The 24,727-nt window shown below is 32.7% G+C and overlaps 1 protein-coding gene across 5 annotated transcripts in view; it reads left to right on the plus strand.

Moving 5' to 3' along the window:
- Window positions 1-24,727, plus strand: part of LOC139774780 (GTP-binding protein Di-Ras2) — an 89,394-nt gene that overhangs the window by 1,938 nt on the left and 62,729 nt on the right. For 4 of the 5 annotated variants that reach the window (XM_071710261.1, XM_071710270.1, XM_071710253.1 and 1 more), the window contains exon 2: window positions 23,973-24,008. The exons of the other annotated variant lie outside the window; for it this stretch is intronic. The gene's annotated coding sequence lies outside the window, so the exon portion shown is untranslated. The remainder of the gene's footprint in view (window positions 1-23,972; window positions 24,009-24,727) is intronic. 5 annotated transcript variants of the gene reach the window in all.

Consider the following 24,727-nt stretch of genomic DNA (forward strand, 5'->3'; position numbering starts at 1 on the left):
TAGAATTGTAAAGCGTATTCGGCAATAGCTGTATTTTGTTGCACGTTTCTTGTCAAAACTTAAAGGAAGAATAAACAGTTAGGCATTGTTTCAATTATAACTCTGCAAATGCGGAGTTTGTCATAAATTAAATTTTAGGCATTAAGTAAATAACAATCTTACGTTTTATATAATTCCTAATGAACATTGTTTTAAAAGTATTTCAATTTGAAACGTTTCTTAGAGGCAAACTACGAGTATATTGGAAATCAAAAAATCACGGGAAAAAAAGAAACTTAATTAAGATTTAACAGAAGAAAGGGCAGCTCTCTAGATTAATCCAAGAAAATGTGTTATTGTTCTGAAAGATTTTATGTAACAAATAATTATACACTTCTTTAAATGCACACTTGTATCGTATAAGTTCCGAGAGAAGACTTTTATGTAAAATTTCCAAAGAAATATTACTCCCTTTCATAATTTTGCATAATTTTCTAGTGTGTTACATTAGTATAAATTTTCATCTGATCTCGTAGTGTGAATATACGGGAATTAATGTGGAAAATTTGCGTAAAAAATAATATTTTTAACATACCGTACGAAGTGCAATCTTGAGCTAATGCAATTTCCACGCTAGTGCAATCTCCGCGCGATTTGACGGGCGCGCGAATGGAATTATGTGTGGCGAAATCCGTATGGAGGAAGTGTATTGTGTGGCTCCTGTACCTCCGAGTGTAAATCGTAATGGTTGATAACGGTGATAATTTAATAAACCTTTCCTAAAATATATCCCTAAAATATATCCCATCTCTCTAAATTTGCGCGTGTAAATTTTGTGTCGAATAATTTAAAACTCGAATAATCAATCCTTACTCGTAAACGAAATCGTGAACGAGAATATCGTTACGAAAAATTGTGAAAGTCTTCAATCAATGTTTTTATTAACTTCTTTATTTAACTTTTTTGCCAATATTTATTAATATACTTTATATTAAATATTGAATCTTGTAAAAAAGAATGTTAATTACTTAAAATATTTTATGTTTGAAAAGAGAGAGAGTATATTAAATTTTTTTATATATTTTTTACATATCTTTATGACGCACTTACACAGTTATATATCTGATACGCTCTGAAAAGTTAAATAATTATTTTCCTAGAATTTTGAACCAATATTCGAGGTAAACGATTCGAGTGTTCTTCGCGATGCACTATAAATTTTACCGATTAAATCAATCGCGATAAATATTTTTTGGTCACGGTTTGGAATCTCCTGTCGCGTAATTTTACGATTTTGACCGATTTAGCACGACTGCAGAGATGACACTTTATTAAACGTCTCTTGACCCTATCTTTTTATCTGCCAGTTTATCGACGCGTCGCATAACGCGATGATCGCCCATTCTCTCGCGAAGAGCGCGATATAATTTTTTTTATCCCGGTCATCGACATTGTTGTGTATCGCAGAGGGGACGATTTATTGTCGTCGACGATTCGATCATCATCGTATAAAAAAGACGTAATTCAGCAGAGTGGAACGAGCACGTTGATCCGAGATCGATAAACGGCGGCGTCGCGTTTTCCTCGTATAGTGGTCTAGTATAAAAGAGCTTGTCCGAAAATGACGTATTTAATCGGATTAAGGTGAACCTCGCGGCCGCCGACTACTTTCTTCTCTCCGAGGCAGGAAGCGAGTAATCGACTTCCAAGAGCGATCTCACCCCTTGGGTTTATTGCGGCGCATCTTGTGGAGCGTCCCGTTGCGCTAGCTCTTCTATACTTCACCTTTTCTCAAGGGAAGAGCCAGGAGCCGATGGCGTATCAGCTGTCGCCACTCCTTGGCGAGTTATTAGCGGTCTAGATACCAATGGTAATGTCAATAAGAAGCAATAAAGAAAGACGCCACGATTGATTACGCTACCCTTACTCAATCAGTCAAGGTCCAAATATTTCTATTTCGAACATGCTCAGAAAACTAAATGAAGAGAGAGCGAGAGAGAGAGAGAGAGAGAGAGAAGCATTAATTAAACTCATTACATTATATTATAGTATAATGTTATCTTCATTTATATCAATTTCTGTCTAACAATAAGACATTAATCTTATTTCAACTCCTTTGAGTTCGATTTTTCTCTATTAAAATGTCAAAATTCTAACAATCTTCGCGAGTCATGGACGATAGAAAATGAAGGCAACTTCATGAATTAAACTTCTGCCAAGTAACTATATGACAAAGGATCTTATCATTCATTTAATACTGAATAAGCTTAATTCTAATTAAAGGTTTAGTCATTAAGCTATTTAACCTTGCGTATTAAGAAGTTGCAATAATTGATGGTTTTTATCGCGAAATTTTCGGTAAAAATTTGCGATTTGCATTAATAATGAATATTTGGATTAATATAAATTATATATAAACATATATGTATACGTATATTCAATGAATAATTTTATTAAATAATTTTATTTTAAATAAATTCTTATTAAAATAATTTTTAAAAATAATATCTTTGAATTACTTTTATACGTAAAATAATTCTTATATTGAATTATTATATTATAAATAAGAAGGATTCCTCTTTTAATAAGCAAGCAAAATGTCAATTAAAGATTAATATCCATGATAATAAAGGGTTATATACATTTCACAGTTTATTGTGTAAATAGAATAGCTGCAATAATAGCCCTCCCTTACAACGGTAGGGAAAGTTAAAGACACTTTGACCTATAGATCTATAGACAGTTGACTTGGCGGAATTATCTGAATTCTGTAAGGAGGGTTTTGTCTCGCAATGAAAAGGAGTCTACCAGGCATGGCTGTTGCCTTTGTAAGGCTGGTTATAGATATATCTTAGACAGAAATTCACTTAATACGTTCGTTACACTAGCGTGCATTTTTTTAAAACTATTCTCCACAATCCATATTTTATTTCAAATAGTTTTATTTTATGTTTGTAATTATTATAATTATGTACAAAAATTAATTGCAAAAAACAGCGCTGTCTCGTACGTGCAATTTTGACGAATTTGTACTCTCCGAAAATGACTTTCCACGAAATTATTGCGCGCTATAATAATTCTGTGATTGTCGCAAGATCTCGCGGTATTTAAATACTCTGCTACAATTTCATTGCTAATTCTTTAAGGGATTGAAAAGTCACGCACAATTATTCGCGTTGTTCGAAGTAATGCGCGCAATCATACATTCCTTGTTGGTCCTTTATCTCTTGTTCCTATATTCGTTTGAAGCTAGCAATCCTCAGAACAAAGCTTTTTCGGGATTTTCCGCGATTTGCAGTAAATTGGACGAAAGCTTTGAAACTCGAAACTCGGCTGTTTTGGAGACTGGCATATTTCCCTTCTGTGATAACGGATTAAATTACAATGCCATGCATTTCGAAATTTATTAATTTAGAATATGCGCATAAAGCGCTACATAGATAAAACGCGACTTCCTCAAGGCGATTTTCAGCAAGTAAATCTATTGTACAGCGACTTACTCGTTCATAATAGACTGGCATTTGATTAAATTGTTCTGTCATGACGTCTGGTTGCGAAAGTTTGAAATGAAAAGTTAACGAAATATCTTTAAGAATCGTCGTATAGACGTCGCAAAATAAATTAACTTTGAATCCAATTCTACTAAAGATCTTTACTGAAGGTTTGCATACTAAATATCTATGCAATGATGAATAAATTTCAGAGCATGAACTTAAGAAAACTCATGTATAGACTGATAAGAAAATTTCATCACTGTTACAACTCAGAAAGAAGAAGAGAGAAGGTCTATTACACAACATTTTAAAGAGAAAGCACTACGCAATATTGTTTAAAAATATTTTAACAAAATGAAGGAAACTTTAAAAAAATAATAATAATAAATAAGATATATAGGACTTATTATTTTGAGAAAAGGCAGTTTACCGATTGTAAGTTTGGAAAAAGTATACAAAATTCACACAATATTATTATTAAACTACCAAGATTCAATCCGGACCGTAAATGGCATGTTCTCTAATTTTTCGAAAATAATTTAGCGATGCAAATATGTATATGTATAAATTTATATAGAAATAAACATTGATTATTACATGCAAAAGAGACTTCTTTAGTATACTCTTCTAAAGTTTCAGAGAATATGACATTAAGCAATAATACGTGATACTGGGTCGATATGAATCTTATAAATAATAGAGAAGTTGCCATTTTCGGTTAGGCTGGATTTTGATAGCCTATTATAATAATATTTTTGTGTTAATTTTTTGTATACTTTTTACAACTCAGAAAACTGCGCGCCGATTATTTGTCGGTCTTGAAACACAGTTTTTTTTTAACAGTAAATCCACATACTTAAATCTATAATAATAATTAATTTAATTTTTGATACTTATAAGTATTTTTTTTAATCATTGTAAAAAATTTATTGCGAAAAATATCACCCAAGCCTTTTCTGGATCTCCCTACAATCTGTGATTGGGGGAGATCTACATCTTTATAAATTCGATTACTGAGACATGTTCCTCGAATATTCATGGAGATAACGATCTTCTAAAAATGTTGTGAAGATCACGAAACGATATCCTGCCATTCTAAAGTTACAAATTGAGTTTTAACAAAAAGTCTTCCTACTGTGACTTCTACGCTTTTGTCGGCCGAAGTTCCTTTATAGGAATCATTCAGAAAGTTTCCCTCGGTCTTTCTTAAGGTTAGCGGATTTCTCCCTTCAAAATGAGGGCAAAAACTCATATCCAGCAGATATTTAACATTTTAATAAATACAAATCGCACCCTGTCGAAATAATTACCAGAATAAAAGAATTGTGCTTAAATATGCTACTTTCTTAAGATTTAGACAATATTACAATATTAATGCTATAAATATTATATTCAATAAAGTATAATATGGTTCTGTAGTACAATTGTTAAGCCAAGAAAAAAATATTCTTAAGAAAAATATTTCTAAAAACTAAACTTTTCTAATCTATACAGTATATGTAAAAGCAATGTATGAATGCAATCAATTTTTAATTTTATAAAGGTGATTTATTACAGATCTTTCAGAAAGAGTGCTTTTAGATAACTAGAAATTACTTTTAATGATTTAAATAGAATTACGAATGTACTATTGCGGCATATTTTCTCAGAAGTTCAATATCATCTCTATAGTACAATATATCTTTAGCATGTAATAGTGTAAAAAAAAATAGGCCAGCAAAAAGAGTTCGACATTGCCTGGAACTGTCACCGCTCATTACGAGGAGATAAACTTCTTTCCCTTCGCGACAAACGAGCGCGCCGTGACAAGCAAAAAGCCAATTTTACAGAATGAACAATCATTTTTAAGGGTCATCAAAGTCCTTAAGTCTTCTATCTTAGTCCGCGGTCTTACGTACTTTACCGATCTTTTCATCGGAAATAAAAATTTTTCTAAAAAATTTAAATGATTTCTTTCGTTGTGAATATAACACGATATATAAATGTCGCGAGTCATGAGGTGTCTCTTTCTATTGCGCAAAATAATAATTTACAAAGCTTGAACGTTAAAAAACTTGCATATATCTTCTATTTATTTTAACAAAATTTGTTTTTAATCCCTGAAATTTGTTTAGTATTTTTTTTAATGCAAAATTCCATAAATATCAAATATCGTGTAAAGTTAAAATAATGAATATGTCAGCTAAATAATTCAATTGCAGACAAAAAAACCCGAGTACCAACCATTTCTGTTTTCCAATTCAAATTTATCAATTAACAAAGACGGTTCTAAATGGAACGCCCATATTTGTTTTGTATACGATTTTAGCATATTACGTGAACGGCTTTATTGCGCATTCACTGAATGTATTATTGGCCATAAAGCTCTCGCCCATTTAAATAACTACAATATTTTTCACCTACCTCTACAAAGATTCGGAATTTTATTTTAGGGAATCTCGACTTGATTGTGAGTTACATATATTTTTTTATTCGCACATCGGCGGCTATTAGCAGGTAATGAAATGTTCTGACGCGAGCTATATCTCGTTGGATTTCCATCTATTCTAAAGCTGAGGGAAGCTCTGGATAAACTATGCTTTTAACTAATTATTAACGACCGTCATAAATATACTCGATAAACAGTGTTGACTGACGTATATATGTATATGTAGAATCGTTCAAAAAGGTGGGCGTCATTCAACGAAGGCCATACGGGCCAGTGCTAAAAAATTAGGATGTCATTTAATTTAGAGATTAATTCAACATTTTAGAGAGAAATGTAGAAAATGTACCAAGAAAAAGCACATGCACGTGTCGCAATTTCCGCTTGTGACGTCATCTTGCGCTACCTCTGAAAAACTTTCTTTTTACGACGCTGTTTTTTGCAAGAGAGAATATTTCATCTCTCATAATAATAAAAAGCAGAGATATAATTTCGAATAATCACGAATTTGCGTAAACGCAGGCGATAGAGAGAGAGAGAGAGAGAGAGAGAGAGAGAGAGAGAGAGAGAGAGAGAGAGAGAGAGAGAGAGAGAGAGAGAGAGAGAGAGAGAGAGAGAGAGAGAGAGAGAGAGAGAGAGAGAGAGAGAGAGAGAGAGAGAAGCACTGGAAGAGTCTCAATGTTATTTATTCGTACCATCGCTATATTATTCAATGCTATAAACGTAAAGAATAGTAACTGCATTATAATGTTTTCGCGACATTGCGCGATTAAAAGTAATGTAATTAATACGCGCAATAGCTTGCGCCGCGTAGTTGCACGAATTGCTAATTGAAGCTGTATACACCACTGAAAACACGAATATCAGATGTAAAAAAGAGTCGTTGCGCAGTTTTTATTCGCATCGAATGTGATTACGCGCGAAGGATTCACTCAAATATAAAAACATTCGAATTATTTGAGCGAGTTATTCGAATGTTGAGGTATATTGAAATTCCAGCAATTCTCTGAGGACACACACACACATACGTAAGCGATCGCGTACGCAGAATTTTTCAGACTGACGGCAACTAATCGAGAATCGCGCGAAAGTTCTCATAAAAGAGAGCACGCCGCAAAATAAATTCCTTTATCTATGATTCACCGACCACAACTGCCCTTTGCCATATCATTGATTTCATCAAAATCTCTGAAGTAGTAAAGTGACACCGATGTTCCATCGACATTTATCGACTCGCCAAATGTGTATGCCATTAGGTAAAATTTATACCATATAATTATAAACATAATAGTATTTACTTAATTAAATACTAAAAAGTCTAGAAACGTGCAATAAACCATTGTTGGTTAGTAATAAACCATATATTATTAATGTCTAATTAACGTAAGATCACCGCAATTAAATTTAAATTTTTTACATAATATTATATAATAAAGAGAATAAGTGTAATAAATACGTGCAATAAAACTTATAATAAAAGAGGTATATTCTTTCGTTTAAATTGTTTCTCTTCATAAATTATTGCGAAGCGACGCTTTCAATCTTTATGGAGAAAGTAATGCTTGCAATATTTTTCTAGAAATTTATTTTTACGTAATTCGTATCTTTATTTAAAGAATTTATTGTATGTTTGCGTAAAGTACAGAGCTGCCAGCGCTTTCATATCATTCTGGGCAGCAAGGTGTTGGTTCTTTGAAATTGTTTCGAGATGGATCGAGAGCACGTGCGTCGGCTCAAAATGCGAAAATTATTCAACAGCTGCCCTGGAGGATAAAAGTGAATGAGAGAAAACGCCGGCTGCCAAAAAACCTGTTCTCCCCCGTGGGTGAACAAACTACCCTTCTGCGGATAGAAACCCGTCACCGCTACACCGTCACACAATAATGCCTGAAAGGATTTTTAAAAAGCGAAACCTTTACCATGTTTTTTACCTTACGATCAATACAAAGTGATTTTTGTTACAACTTTTAAATTACTTTTTTTAAATAAATCGATAAGATGTGACATTTTAACAAATTGATATTTATCCGCGGTAATAAAAATAATAAAAAAATGTTTTCAAAGTATATTTATTTGCTCTATATGTAACATTTCCCGAAAAAACAATTAAATTCGATCATTTTCTTAAACTGCGTGTCTTGTTTCTTTAATTACAAGTATTATTGTTCGTGAAGTTTTCTCTCATGCCTTTTCATCATTTAATTATTCGACATTCATGCACATTCTAAATATACATGTTTCTATATTGAGGTTTCGTCCGATTAGGCATTGTGCGTCGCTGGCGAGAAAAACGCATCAATGAAAAAGTTTTTTATCCGCTTCGCTAAGCCGAGTGAAAGGCCTTATTGACGCGAGCACTTCTTCGTGACTTTCGTAAAACGCCACACACACATTCAAACGTTTTCAATTAAACGTACATCGCCACATGTAGATCTGCCGCGTTGCCTATTTTAACTTAATAACCAATTCGCGCGTGAATCGTTTTCGATATGCATCTTCGTCTGCAGTCAACGAATTCGGTAATACAATTCGGCACAATAGAAAAATACTCTTCGATCGAATTTCGATTTAATCCCAATTGAAAAGACCAGCTAGATAAAAATTGAATACATCATATATGGATTAATTAACAAGTACATCTATATAAAATTATGCGGCACTTTTTTTATACGTGCAGTCACTTCGACGTAATCTAAAAAGACGAAGAAATAAAGTTAACTATTTCGTCGCAACAATTAATACCGCAGAAGGCGACTGGCAGATATGAAATCTCTCATTAATATTAACATCTCGTATTACCCAGGTAGCAGAATAACGTCTAAAGACGTCTTAATGACGTCATTAAGACGTTATTCTTCGTCATTTGACGTCACTCTGCTACCTGGGTTACTTTTCATATTTCGCGATATAAATTTATGCTTAGAACACACGCACAAAATATCTGTAGGTATATTAAAAAATTTTTTGTACCTCGGTTTCTTTGAATATAGACGATCGATTTTGATATGTACTCTGAATATGCTGAGCTTTTTATATGTTATTCGATATTAATATTAATATTTATTTTTCCATATTCATTCGATGTATCCAATATGTAGAGGTTTAATCGCTGTGTGTCATCCGCGTTTACAGATGACTTAATCTCGTGTCATTGCGCGACAGATTTTTATGGATCCGATGATATCATTTGAGCAACGATATTAGCAAGAATGTCAGTCATAATTTCGGTTCGTTTATTTTAATAGCGTTGAACGATAAAAGATTGTCGCGATTGTGTTCGTTGACCAAATAATAATGGGCTCTTAGGTAGCCACGAGAACGTTATATCGTTTTAATGGCCAATCCGTAGGCAATTTTTTCGAAATTACTGCTCGTAATCGGATAATGAGACTCGTCAACATAATTCCGACTTGCACGTGTTCGGCCTGTGCAAAAAATAAACGAGGCTGGATATTTCACGGTAAAAACGGTAACAAAGGACGATGCGTATGTTGTCTGATAAATCCATAAACTTTGTACCGCACGGCGCTCTTTTGTAAATCCGTCCGCTCTTAATTTTAAAAGACAGTGAAGGAGAAACTTCGCGAAACTAGAAATTCTCGAGAGGAAAACTTGCGCACAAATATGAGGAGATGATTACGCGGTTCTGAGTTTCAACGAAAACGATATCCTTCGTTATTTCTTGGACGATTCCTTTGATGAGTCTTGTCTAAAATGTAGTTTAGCGAAAATTGTACGTCGGAAACGTACCGTAAAAAATAAAATTCCAAGACAAAAAAATAAAAAGTAGGTAAAGAAATCATTATACTGACAATATTAGATACATTAATAATAATCAGCTTTATTTCATTTTACTTATTTATTTGAAAACAACGACATTTTCTCGTGTTTTTTTCTTAATAATAATAAAGATACAAGAAGATAAAATCACAATATATGATTTAATAAGGTATTATATATCTTTAATTCTTTCATTCTCTTTTTTACTTTTTAATAAAATATTTTATATACATATAAATGTATAAAATATCTTATTAAAAAGTAAAAAAGAGAATAAAAGAATGAAAGAGAAAAAAGAGAGTAACATCTGACTGCTTTAAATGAACTATTGCACGCTAAACGCTTATTAAATCGATACTTCGTGCAAAAAAGAATTCGTAAAGTACAAGTGATTAATGACCGCTACCGGTTTCTTCGAACCCTTGATGGCTGCTAAGGTTTTCCTCGATAAAAATGCAAACGTCGATAATGCGGTCGGCAAAAACAGAAAGGAAGAAGAAGGAATCGGAGAACATTTGGCAACTCGAGCGAATCTCGCATTAAAACGCTATGCATTTATAGAATGAAATCAATACGCTATTATGTCTCGCAGTCACTTTTTAATCATTTCGATGGAGTTTCGTTCAGATTATAAATCGGTGCTTAAGGTCAAAATTTTGTCAAATCAGACTTGACCATTTCGACTCAGGCAATCTGTTACTTTTTTGCATAGATTTATTTTATATATGTATTTTGACATATAAAGTAATTAATAAATTATTAATTTATACATATTTAGAAGTTTGTACAATAGAGAAAGAGAGGAAGATAATGATAACGAAACTTGAATTCTTTATCATACTAATAATATAGGCCTATCTTATAAGATGGAAAAAATTATAGCTTGCTTCCATTCTTTTTTGAAGATGTCGAAACACCTTCAACATGGAGAAAAGGAAATATACTGTTCCATTCCACGTAAACGCGACAAAGGAAAAGCTCTGTGATTTCTTAGAGAGAACAAAGGAAAAGGGCAAGTATCCTTAACTGCAACAGCGCGCAATGTCTAACCTTTAAGAAAAGAAAGCGTTCGGCTTTTTGCAACGGCTGGCCGCGATAAATCTCTGTGGATTATGGTCGGTCGAGCTTGAAAGAAGAAGATTAGAGAAGATCCCGTGTGGCAAATGACATTTGCTCGTCGCATCGCGACGATGTTATTAGAGATAGGAATAGAGAGGTAAATACATTTAAAGATTGCACTATACTGTTAACAATTTCGTGATTCCCTGCTACCGCCCGTAAAAAGTTATATAATCGAGTTACGTTATTCGAGAAACTACGAAAATTATTATACTACAAATCAAATTTTTATCAAAAAGCTATTTAGAAAATCTTCTTTTACTCTGTAACATTGGTTGAACAATAATTTAAGCTTGACATTCGAAATAAGTGAAAGAAAGCTAAACTATAAACTACTTTTTTACATTCTCAAAATTGTTATCTTTCTGATTCAAGAACAAATTTTAAATAACTATAGTTATTTGCTTTGTGGTTATTAAATTTTGATATTAGCTGATTATCAGAATTTCATATTTCTTATGTATAATCAAATTCAAGAAATATTTATTAAAATTTTCTCATCAAACGGTGCCTGAAAAAACTATTTAGAGTAGTAATAGTTTTAATATCTAAACACACTGCGAATAAATTTTTTTTACAGTTCTCGCAGATGTCTAACTCTGATATATTTTTTTCGGCTAATGAGATATCTCAAGAACTTTTATTACGCACAGGCGATATTTTCTTACTCGTGCCTCTATGCTTATCGCTTGAGATTGATACCCAAAGCACATACGTCTTTCATGACGTACAAAAGCTTTAAAATTCTGCACCGAAGACAGAAGAGAAAGCGACGGAATATAAAAACTTCCCTTATATAGGCATTTCTCATTCTCGGCACACTTTGATAGACGCATCAGCATATATTCACACGCGATTTCGTCTGTCACTTCATCTTCTTCGATAAGTATTTTTATCATTGCATCCTTGTAATTATTATCTGAATTATCGTGATTGATACACAAAACTGTCTTTGAAATATATTTTCGCAAAATTATATTTGTTTGATAATCTTTCCTTTTTATATAAAAATGATCAAGCTCTTTTTTTTGTTTTACTTTGAAATTCATCGACCATTAATTTTCTTCGCCTCTGGTTTGCTCTTGTACCCTATTGATATGTATGTAGAAGAAAAATTTCCGTCGACATTTCATAAAACAACCTTCTGTACTGTCTAGTATCTTTTGAAACGTCTATGTAACACGAGTTCACGGAAACTAGATCTCTTGAAAGTCGTCCTGAGAGAGCAAAAGTCTATTCTTTCTATCACGTACATTTATGTTTATAAGTACTTTTGTTTTAGAAACGCAATTGTAAGTTCAAATGATAATCTAACGTAGTCGTAAATAGAATTACTTTAACCAATATTGCCGACTTATTCTCAGCGTATTTTTGCTAACAAACCGTAACTGGTTAGAATTAAATTCGCAGCCGTAATGGACGGCTTTTCTCGCATCTCCGGAGAATGGAATCTTCTCGGAAAGTCTGAAAACGCATTAGCTAATTGTGAGTCTTAGAGAGAGAGAGAGAGAGTTTTACGGGATACATTCGATACAGGGCTGCACTTTTAAGAGACGTTCTCGAGGCGTTAATATGATAGATCATATTAAGAAGTCGATCGGAAGTTAAAGTAGCAAGTCGCCTCATCCGATTATCAGCCTGCGCATAAAATTCTCGGAACGTCACGTTTTTAAGAATAGAATACCCAGAAAAATAGCACATGTGCGAGAAGTGCGAAATAATTTTTGGTATAATCAGAATAATTTGTGTTATAATGAGAAAGTTTTGTAACTACTGTTTTTATCACGTAGTATTTTTTTCAAGTAAAAGTAGATAAAAATATGAAGATAATTTTGACTTTCTTCTCGTCTCCTATAAATGTTACGCATTGCGCATTAAAAATCTGATGCAAAACGATATTTGTAATAAAAATCTGTCACATGTGAACAAATAAAACGCAATAATTAAACAATAAATTAATCGCAAACAGATGGATATTGTAAATCTGTATAAAAATAACCAACATATCATTTTTATCAAAGTAAATAGAGCCGTTAAAATAATTGGTTATCTGTGCACCGATATATTAACGTGAATCATTGTATTTTATCAATTATCGCGCTAACATGAGTAATAACTTACGTATAAAACATACGGGAATTTATCTGTAAACTGTTTATTTGTAACATGGCTAGTGAAAAGAGAATAAGGCGAATTTTTAATACGAATTATTAAATAAATTGCAAATGAGATAGGAGAAGAAAAGAAGATGCAGGAGAATTAACATTAGAAAATCTAGTAGCCTAATACATTCTATGTCTAGTAAGTCAAATATTACAAGTTATCAATTATCTTTGCGAGAGTTCAGCTAAATCTCTCGACATTTCTCTATTTTCTGCATCAGATGTGAAAATCCTTGAGCATTTGAGATTATTAAACTGAGCTTCAGATATTCATGTTTTTATTTTGATATACGGCGTTTGGGATTAACTCGCGAATTAAGATCGAACTAACGATTGCGAACTCGGAAGTAAAATACATGCGAATATCGCTTTTCTCTTCTTCTCTTCCATATAGAGATCATTTAATCTGTTATTATCCGATAACTCGCTGAAAATATTTTCATCGTAATGAAGTCTTGAGGGTAAATTATATTTCGGGTTAGAAATTGCGTTATTATACATGAGCGTTGAAATTCCTTATACAATCACGCGATACACCGTAATACACTCACACTTTCAAATATGCATGTTTTGTTACATTAATTATTTCTCTCGAGAGCACTGGGAAAAGCCTTTATTAATATTCCATGTTCTTGCATAACTAAACGAATTCTTCTTATACATATATAGCATCCATTTACTTCCTTAATTTAGCAAAATAAATAAAAAAAGCTTTAGCTTTATTCCGTTCTATCTATGTCAAATATAAATTAAAAAATAAAGAATTCAGTTCTTTATCTTATTCCTATTACATGCAATATTATGCCGTAGATCCGGTTGTGACTCTTATTCGTTTTGGATGTACTGCTAACGCTATAATCACGCGATTTCACATGCTGCATCAGCTTGCAGCTTGCTTCTACATCAGCTTGCAGCCACATTAAAGCGACGGAATAGTATGCCAATGCCGTGAGAAATGGAACGAAATATTCACTAAATGCGCGGATTGTGTTTTGTTTCTACTTGATGACGACTACTGCAAAAAGAACGGCAATACTTATCTCAAACCGCATATAGACACGCCTAAGGATAATTGTCTGTCTGTGTCTCTCTCTCTCTTTCTCTCTTTTAATCTCTCTCTTTCTCTACTTATAACACGGCTTAATAATTGAATTTAATGTTCTCGCAGAAGAGGCTGCTGTCTTCCAATCGATTAAAAAAGACTTCTTCCTCTACGAGATGAGAACAAAATAACTATCTTCAATTTAATCTGCTTGTATCATTTCTGAACAATATAGCAATTGCTATCATGGAACACGATTTCTTTATATCTTTATTTCATGAGATCCATGAATTATTTCAGAGATGTGTTTATCTGTTTAATATTCCCAGCAAACACCAAGTAACATGCAACTTGCATGCAAGTTACAATTTATTCTCAACAATGTAAATGCATTATAACACATGTGTTATATTGCATTACATATATTGTTGTAGGGTATTATAACTTGCATGTAAGTTGCATGTTATTTGGTGTTTGCTGAGTTTCAATATTCTGCATGGAAGCGCAGAGACAAAAAATATAAATATGATTATTATTTAACGTCAATCAGTTATAATAATAAGTTTGTATTAAGAGTTAAACTATTATCCTATTCTATTAAAAGTTAAAGTGTTATCCTTTTCTCTCTTTAATTTGTGTATTTCTGTATTTCTGTATTTCTGTATTTCTGTATTATCAAACGATCGATATTACATGAATTACACTATAATGTTTTATGTATGTGATTGTGAGCTACTCTAAACTAATCGCTGGATAGCATAAAACTGCACTATTGCTGTTCATGTCACGAATCAATTTATGATTGTATATGTGCGGAATACTATCTACATACCATTACAATGCTTTAATAACGTATTCTGAAGATTAATTAAGGTAGAAAGCCGATCACGATATAAATTGACATAAAGTCAATAAATATGGATGAAGGAACTATGAAAGATTTGAGTAAAATTGGACGTTATAAAATAAAATATGAATAATAATTAGTCTCGCGTTATTTAATAAATAATTTAGAATTAATATTTATGAAGTGTCTTGGCTTCTTTTACTTATGGCTTGCAATATATACATATTTTTAAAAATCACCAAGTATTCACTTTTATCAATTCAAGCAATATTTAACTCTGAAAAGATATAGGAAAACCAAATGCAAAACTCTTAGACTTTATATAAAAAATATTTGAGATGGAAAAAGAAGAAAAAACAAATAATAAATTTAATAAGTTTAACAATTTTTTCCTTTTTATTATATTGCAAACAATAATTTATTTCTTTATTAATATGACAACAAATATCTTGTTCCCATTTCCATCGTCCGAAAAATATGAATACCATAAAAGATATTATATTAAATAAAAATTTAATATTCCACACAAATATCAGTTTTATATTTTTATTTGTAACATTACTATTTTCCTTTCTCATAATCTTTATTATTTCTCTAAATAATGGATTTAAAAATTTAAAATTAATTATAATAATGCATTTAAAATTAATGAACTTAATATATTATACTTTCATGATACTGTCAACTGTGTTCTGGAAATCTTATCTGTGGAATATAGTGTTTAGCAAAAAGCATTAGAGATATTTTTAAATTTAGAATTTGGAGACAATTTGACTTTTACAAAAATTAATATATTATTGCATGTCCTTTTTTACCAAATACATTTTAGTTATAAAATATTTTGTAATATGTCAATGTAAATGAGAAATGCAATGGATGAGCAAGAGCTCTAATTCTATGAGTTTTGTATTTGTGCATTCTTCTATACATAATCGTCATATTGTTATACATGCATGTTTCGGAGTTAAATATTTACGTTAATCCCTATCCAGTCTATCCATCTCAAGACAATGAATCTATATGAGATGTTACATGCGTTTGTCATATTTACAAATCCATTACCTTAGATTAAATTAAAAGATAAATTAACACTCACTAATACGATACAATAGCAGCGGCTTTGTTCCGTCGTTGAATGCTTCCCAGGTCTCTTTGTATTGTTTTTTTGTTCACACAAACTAATATTTGCAAAAGGGTAGTTAAGTACATTCGCTCGCATATTAATCACTCAATGCCACTCTGATATATGTATTTAATGTTTTATAGTAGGGGAGACCGGGGCTAAAACGTCTACGGGGTAAATACGTCTAATCAAATATCTCGGAACCTGTATATTGTGCGAACTCGCTATTAACATTGTAAACGCTGCTTATAGTACCCATGTGACCAACGGAGTTTCGGCAGGTTACCTGCCATATTATGATTTTTACGAGGGCAAACGTGTTTTCGAAAGGTGAAAGTTACATTTTCTGCGCGTGGAAATTTTGTAATATCTGCTATAATATTTGCTCTCCAAATCTCGAGGTACGTGATTATAAAGAGTAATGCATGCTGAACACGAATCCAGTGTAGTTTTTTCATTATCGTTGATGTCTAATATTTCGTGGGCGATCAAACCTGAAACTTGTGTTTGGGGCTAATCGGTCAGTAAGCAGTCCGGGTGCATTTCCAACGCATTTTCGGGCTCACTGCATATGGAATATGGATGAGACGGGAATTACAACCGTTCAGACACCGAATAGAGTCATCGGACGTCGAGGAGTGAAAGAAGTCGGGCGAGTGACTTCTGCGGAAAGAGGAACCCTCGTAACTATTTTTTAATAATGTTTCGCATAAAAATTTTAAATAATTTTTTATATTTTTCTCTTAAAAAACAATTATTGCATGTATCCTATTATTTTTTAGAATTAGATGTACGTATATGTATTGAAAATGCAGTGCAGACTGTTATACCCCGGCATTTTTGAGATTTCAATTTTTCCACCATTGTCGTTTTTGCTCTATACCGGTTAAACAAAGCGACGTAGACAAAAATTTCCTATATAAATTTTGTAGCTAAAGGTTCACTCTTTACAGTGGTATACCACATTTAACTACAATTATTTATTTTGTTGTTAAAAATCGGCACCGAAAAAAAACGGACTGTTTAGCCCCGGTCTCCCCTATATAATGTTCTATACCTCGCATTTTGAATTATTTCCGAGGAGTGAATTATTATCACATATTAAATATCTAACATACATATATATGTTTAAAGAAGAATATTTATTCATATCAATTAAAAATGTATTTGCATGTTAAATAGATTATAGGCATTTCCGATAATAATATCGCGTGTGTAACGTTCAATCTCACGAAATACACGAATCAATCATTATTATTAAGAAACGATCGCTGTATCACACAAAGATTTTCGTACTTGAATTATTCATTGGTATTATTCATTATTTTCATCCATATAAAACTTTTTGTGTTCTGATAATTTGGCTTATTGTTAGATAGCTTAATATATACCTCTGGCGCTGTTAGTTTTCTTCTCGAGAAGAGACCGAATGATAGTGCGCAACCGATCGCTCGCGAAACAATGATTTCGAAATATTTAATGCTTTTTAAAGCAAATATGACTTTAGATATTCTAATCTGGTTTTACATTTTTAATTAATTTTGATGTACGAGTTATCATAACACATACAGCATTTCGTTTGAATTCGTTGGTGTCGCCTAATATAATAGCTGCGTTTAGCAGAGAAAGCTGCTTCGAAACTGTTGTAAAGTTCATGAATTTGATTGGTGGTATACTCTTAGCTTCGGCCAAAATTAAAAGCATCCAATCAGATTCATGAATTTTACAAGAGTTTCAAAACAGTTTTCTATGGTGAACGCAGCCAATAATTAATTTTGTTTAATATTTAAAAGCGTTTTGAAATCTAATATAATTTGATTATATTTAAATTATGAACATATTTACAATTAATTTTTTAGAATCATGTAAGGTTAAGGTAAAATAATGATCACAATTTAACGAAAAATAATCCGTGACTTCGCTTAAATGTATTTCTATTAGGAAAGAATCATACAACATGCGGTATTACGAGATTTACTAATTAGATTGACTAATTACCAAAAAAGTATGCAAGTAATCTAATAAATTATTTTGTACGAAAACGTGAAATTTTGAGCGATAGACATCGAGAAATATTTCTCATTGCACATTTAGCGAACATTTGATGTGAAAAAGTCGAAGTTCAAGTACCGTGTAGTGAATTATTTATTAATTGTTATGCTGCTATCTGCTTTATTTGATTATAAGAAGCGGATTTAATCTCTTAATACTATAATAGTAGCTTCGATAATTAAACAAATAATTAGGTAATTATTAATGATACTATTATTATTAGTATTATTAATATTATTATGATAATATTAAAAGTATGATGTCATAGGTATTTCTTGTACAAAAAAATGTCATTAAGATTAAATCGCGTACAAAATAAAAAATAATAGGAATAAATAAAATGATAGCGCAGAGCTAAAATTTTCGCATTTCTCTCTATTAATCACAATGCAAAATTCTAAATAAATCTTAATTTTAAAAATAACATTTGTTTTAAGTATAAAGAGTTACTAATATCAATGTGTTATTCGTTAATTAAATCGTTTTTTAGATCGTTAATTAAATTAAAAATTTTTATCCATACAGTCATCAAAGCTCCACTGCATTTCCACAGTTCCTGGAAATCTTTTCAATTTGGTCTTATAAAGAAACGTACGACCGACTTGTAATTACGAAGTTTCGATACTCGAGTGAATGGACGAATATTGAAATTTCGATAGGTCGACGTTACGCTTTCTCCGAGAGGCTTGTATCGATAACCTTCTGTGTCATTCTTTTGCGTACGTGCATGAAGAAAGTTCTTTTTTATAAGTAAAAAAAACATCGTAATGTAAGATTGATGTATCGATTCTTGTTTTACGTTTTCTTTTCTGCCAAAGTTTCCAGAGACAGTATTACTAACTCAGAGTCTATACTGAATGTTTATTCAGTAATCGCTGTTCAAATAAAGTATTTATTGATTTTTTTATTGCTAATTTTTTATTTATGGCAAACGGTTGAATTATTTATGGAAAGCCTTAAATTTCCTTTATCCCTATCCAAGTGCATACAATTCTTTGATTAATTAAGAACCGATATTTTTAGAATAAAAAATTGATTGAATATTATATCCTTGCACAGTTTTTTCTTTTTTTAAATTAAAATATCTCTGTAATTAATTCAAAACAAAATTTTGTTAAATTATACGTGCTTAGAAATTTAAGAATTAAAGTTTCTCGCTCTTGCGCGTTTAAAAATTAATCCGTATAAAAATTTTTGTTCAAGAAGAATTAGTCTAACTTAATTAAGAAATTCATAAATAAAAGAATGTGCGGTTATACGTACGTATGATATTTTCTCAAAGGTTTTTAACAAATTGACAATTCCATATCTAAAAAAGAGATGTAAAGTTTATTATTGTCGCTTTTCCGCGATGCCGATTGGTTCTCTTGCTACGCTTACTTCATTTGCAGCTGTCATTGTATATTTTGACAGTTGTGTGTATCAAGGAGTTAATAGTATAATAGTAATAGCATAATGTTAAAGCTAAATAGCGCGCGTCTGTAGTGTCTAGTATACCTAAAAAAAACAAGGATAAAACTCTCCAGATATACAATCAATTTGACAAATATAATAAAATAAAAGGCAAATGAGAACAAATGCCGGTGGTGAAACAAAAATAAATTATATATTATACGAACAAATTATACAAATGACACACGTTTCGGTCTTTGGTTTAGTAGACCCTCTTCAGTTGGATAAATAAAATAAGGATAAATAAAATAAGAAATGTAGATAAGAATAGTCTTCTCAGGCGGAAGACTATTCTTATCTATACTTCTAACTTGTTTTATTTATTCGACACTGAAGAGGGTCTAAACCAAAGACCGAAACGTATGTCGTTTGTAATTTGTTTGTATAATATATAATTTATTTTCGTCTCACCACCGGCATTTGTTCTCATTTGCCTTTTATTTTATCGTATTAAATTATATAGACCTATTCTTAACTATGTTAAGCACAATCTGTTCTTTTCTAAGCTGGGATCTTTTGTCGTATTTAGACCTACGGATCTCAAAATGTGCTTGACATTTAAAATTCTCCTGCAATAAGATTCTCAGATGCAATTTTCAGAACGCAATGCGTTCTTCGATGCGTTTAAAAACAGGGGATCGCGGAAATTCAATCAGTCGAACGTCGGCTCGAATGTTCATCACCGCAATCAGCGGGATTGGTCCGCCTCGAATTACATATTGTGCAAACGGACTATACAAGCAAACTGGCGCCTCGGTGATCAAGTGATCAAGAATCTCGATCGAGGCGAATAAGACGTCGTTCGAAGGGGATCTTGGAGAGTGTGCGGAAGCGCACGCATGCTGCGAAATCACGGCGGATAAGCCGATGACGCATTGGAGCGCAATCACTGGTCCATTGAATTTTCGTATTACCATTTCGTACTATATATAGAGCCTGCCTCGCGCCGTCGAAGACATAATTACGGCCACGAGCCGAGACATACGTCGAATGCCACACCTATACCACATCGGTTAAGTATCTCCTTGTCATGTCGCGCGATTCCGTCTCTTCTTCGACAGCCGTGACGAAAGTCTCTGTACCTCCTCCTCTCCTTTTTCCGACCCTCTTTCTCTTTATCTCTCACTTTTACGCGATACATGTCGGTCAGCCGTGCGATACACAATGACGGAAAACTCGCGCGCGATGCGATGCGAACTTATAGTACGAACTTGGCAACAGCGACTCCACGAGAGAAAATCAATAGCGCCTTTTAACCCTCTCCTCTGTGAGATGGAAAAAAAAACGCCGCCGACGAGTGTCCGAATTGAGTTTCGTCGTTTATTGTTTATCGGTTAATTGTTCGGATTTTTTTTTGTAATTCAAACAGATATGCGCTACGCTCGCGTGTGAAAGAGAATAGCACTAGTAATCGCGTATGTAAACGAAGCGTATTGATTTACATCCACTGTTTCAATATGCGCGTGTCAAGCATGAAAGCATAATAGAATCCGTCTATAACAAACGATGTAATGAAGTTCTCACTGTTGGTTAATTGAAATGATATTCTCGAAAACATGAGGTTCATATTTCTATGTAGCTGTCTTTAAAATATAAACAGTGAAAATTATTATAAATTTGATAACTTTTACGTATTAGTCGTATTACAGTTGAGAAAAAAAACAAGGAATTATAAAGATAATCGTTACTAGTTTAAATCGCGGGCCAAGGTTGGCCCAGCGATCAAAGAAAACACGTTAAAGATGACGCGTGGCTCCGTGGCTGCGCGAATGACTATAGTAATGATAAGGTTCGATTCCGACCCGGCCTTCATCCCGAAAAAATTGATCGCGAAACGAGTGTTTTTCGGATCATCTCTAGGAAATAGAGATGACCCAAAGAACACGCGTTTCGCGGTCAATTTTTTCGGGATAAAGGCCTGTAAACAGCAAATGAGCGAAGAATTTTGATACGTTCCACAGTTTGTTGGTGTCGAGATGGTGTATTGTGCTGTATGAGTCTTTAAATATTTACTCAAACAACGTCACATATATATCTTATATATTTTGTTGATGCCGCAAAATCGACCGGCCAACAGGCCGGAGAACTTTTCGTACGTGATGCGCAGCAGTCCATCCATGTTATCTGGGATAGACTAAGATTGGTGACGTAACACGCACGGAATAATTTAAGATAAGATCTGCATGTGCCGCATTAAGCGCCATTAAATATCAGAGTATACATTTACGCGCAAACATTGATACTCGGAGAAGCGCGCCCGTTCTCCGCTCGTTGATAACAGTAATTAAACATGTCACCGCGTCAACAGAGAGCGAGAAAGTGTCAATAAAAGCGCAATTTAAGCGAGATGCAAGGTTAACGCTCTGCTAACTTGATAGGCAGGGCTGCTATACTAATCGATGTGAGAAAACCGTGGCGAGGAAACGAGGGTGCGGCGTTAATTGAACGTTATCGCTGATTAATCGATGACATTCGAGAGTATGTACGGCAGAATTACGAATATACGCGTATAACGGAGAGCAGAAATTATTACGTATATAATACGTACATTACTGTGTTAAAAATATAACTTTAAACTGCATAAATAAAAAAAAACATATCTAATATTACGTTTATAAAATGTCATTGTACAAACATTATTTTTTGAAATTTATTTCTGGACAAAAATATAATTTCAACGAAATATGTGTTTCTGCGTCACGACCGCAGAAATAAATATAGATTTAATAATCATGCATATACCGGAGCGCCTAAGTCTGGTTTATCCACCAAGAGATTATAAAGCGCTCTCATATTAGAGTCCTTTAAAAGTACACGCTTATGCTCTCAACTCGAAGAATATATATGCAATTTATAAGAAATATCTAATTTTAATATGACAATATTTTATACCCTTCGCAGAATTTATTCTACCAAAGGGAAATATCATGGCAATTACATTGTTATTAGATCGCGAGCCGTTTTTTTATATCGGTGAAAGAATTTTTATCTCATTTCCGTGGCAAATGCAAGCTGCCAGTAACGGCAGTTCCCGGAATGTTTATGACGTCTGCTAATTTAGATTGAATTGTCGAGACGCAATTATAAGACCTCGCCTGGCGAGTGATTCAAAATGAGTTTCTCCCTTCGCGTAAGACTGTCGTGAAATTTCAGATTACACGTGCAAGACGTTTTCATTAACGCTGCTATGATTGCTCATAATTACAATTTACGTCATACACTTGATGAGTTTTTCTTTTATGTAATGTATTGATTTACCGAAACTCCTAGGCACACCTCTCCACACTTATTGTTAAACGTTTGCAAGCGGTACATGGGGAAACAAAATCTTTTATGAAATAATTTGTTGTTGTAGAACTTGTTAAAAAAAGAGATATATATATGATAAAATGTAGAGTTATTAGAACGTTATAAATCGCTAACAGAAAAATTTTAGAGAAAATTTTCAGAGACCTCGATAGATCTGACAATTTCGATTAATTTAAAATAATAACAAATTTTATTTAAACGATGAAATTTATTTTAACGCTTTATGATCAAGGATATTTAATATCTCATGTTAAAAAATTGTGAAAATAATATTTAATCAAGTATCCATTTAAAAAATCGCTCTCAAATTTATTGAAAAAGCGCAATTCATGGTGTATGTACAAAAAAAATCGAGTTACTCTGAGAATCAATGAAAAATATTAAATTTCTAGATATAAAGATGAAAACGGGGGGTAAGTTAGAAAGGAAGAATTTATTTTATGACAATGACAGCACCTGACAACAACAGCGTTCAACCTTGTTCGCGTAATTCGTCTGAAAAAGCAACGTTTCACGCTCAATATGTTCAAGACGTTCTCGAAGAACCCACTCACGAAAATCAACCTGTGCGATCGCCCCTGTCCATTCTCGGAGATATAAAGCAGAACATTGTTTTACCAGCAAATCGCGAGACAGTTTTTTTCCACTTGATCCACGAGCTCAACCTTTCGAGGCTTTCGAGGCTTTCGAGAAGAGCACTGCTTCTTCTGACATTTTTACAACCAGTCTGGCCCGACAAAATACGTAACCTAGACGTAATCCTACTGTGTAATCTGGACAACATCTTTCTCGCTTTCTTTATTCTTATCTTTAATGTTACTGTATTTCGTGTATGATCTGTACTGTCATTGAATAAAACGTCATAGATCGAAAAATGATAAAAAATGTGCCTCTTTATTTACTTTAAATTACGAAGACTTATCATAAAAAGATAAAATCTTACGCGTATAAATAAATCTTTTAAATTAAATGCATTAAGATTCTTTTTACTTTATTTTACCGGCATTATAAATTACAAGATATTATAAATTATAAGCTAAATAAAAGCAGATATTGAATGATCGAAGATGATTTATATAATATACAGTATCCAAATATAAATATAATTATATATATTTGGATAATATATGTATATAAGTTTTAATAACTTTCTAATATTCCTAACAATTTATTTTCTTTTGCTTACAGATTCAGTTTTCCGTACAGAATATTCTGGATTGAAATGTAAGTTTCAACATGACTAGAAAAATTAATTGTAAAAATTTAAAAACTTAAATTACTGTGTCAATATTTATAAACTCACTTTTATTAATTAGTCAAATTTGATCAGGGAAGAATTTAATAATATTGCATTTAAGAAAACATTTTAAGGAAACAAATTGTCAATGATAGGCAAACCAATATTAGTTCGCGTGAACTAATAACTCTGGACGCTTTTTTAAGACTTACAATTAGCAAAGTTGCAATTAGAAAATTAATTCGTTTAAGAATTAAATCAATTCTAGAAAAACATCTCGAATTATTCGCAATCTGTTATCTCATTCCTGTCTACATATTTGCCCTTTTCTCACACCATATCCGTCGCTGCAAAATATATTCGCAACGGTAATCATCATTATCTCGTATGTAACCGAGTGATCGAGCTTGTTGATCACTTTTGCGTTTATTTAGTAAATATTAAAGAATTATCCGCTATATTTTCCGCACATATCTGGGACACAAGTCGTAAAGCAGCGTCTTCGGGATTAAATCCCATGTGCAACGTGTCTACGTGTAACGAAATTGGCATCGGTCGATTCGCGCGTGAATTTCTTGACTTCGATTGGATTGCGGAGAAAAATTTTACGCGCAGTGCTCACACATCGTTGACCACGAACCGAGATGCGACGAGTCGTAACGGATGCGCATAAAATATGCACTAGGATATGCAAGGAAGCTGTCGA

The sequence above is a fragment of the Temnothorax nylanderi genome, unplaced genomic scaffold, assembly GCF_030848795.1.
Source record: "Temnothorax nylanderi isolate EJ_2023f unplaced genomic scaffold, tnyl_v1.0 TNYL_tig0004_pilon, whole genome shotgun sequence".
NCBI classification, from domain to species: domain Eukaryota; kingdom Metazoa; phylum Arthropoda; class Insecta; order Hymenoptera; family Formicidae; genus Temnothorax; species Temnothorax nylanderi.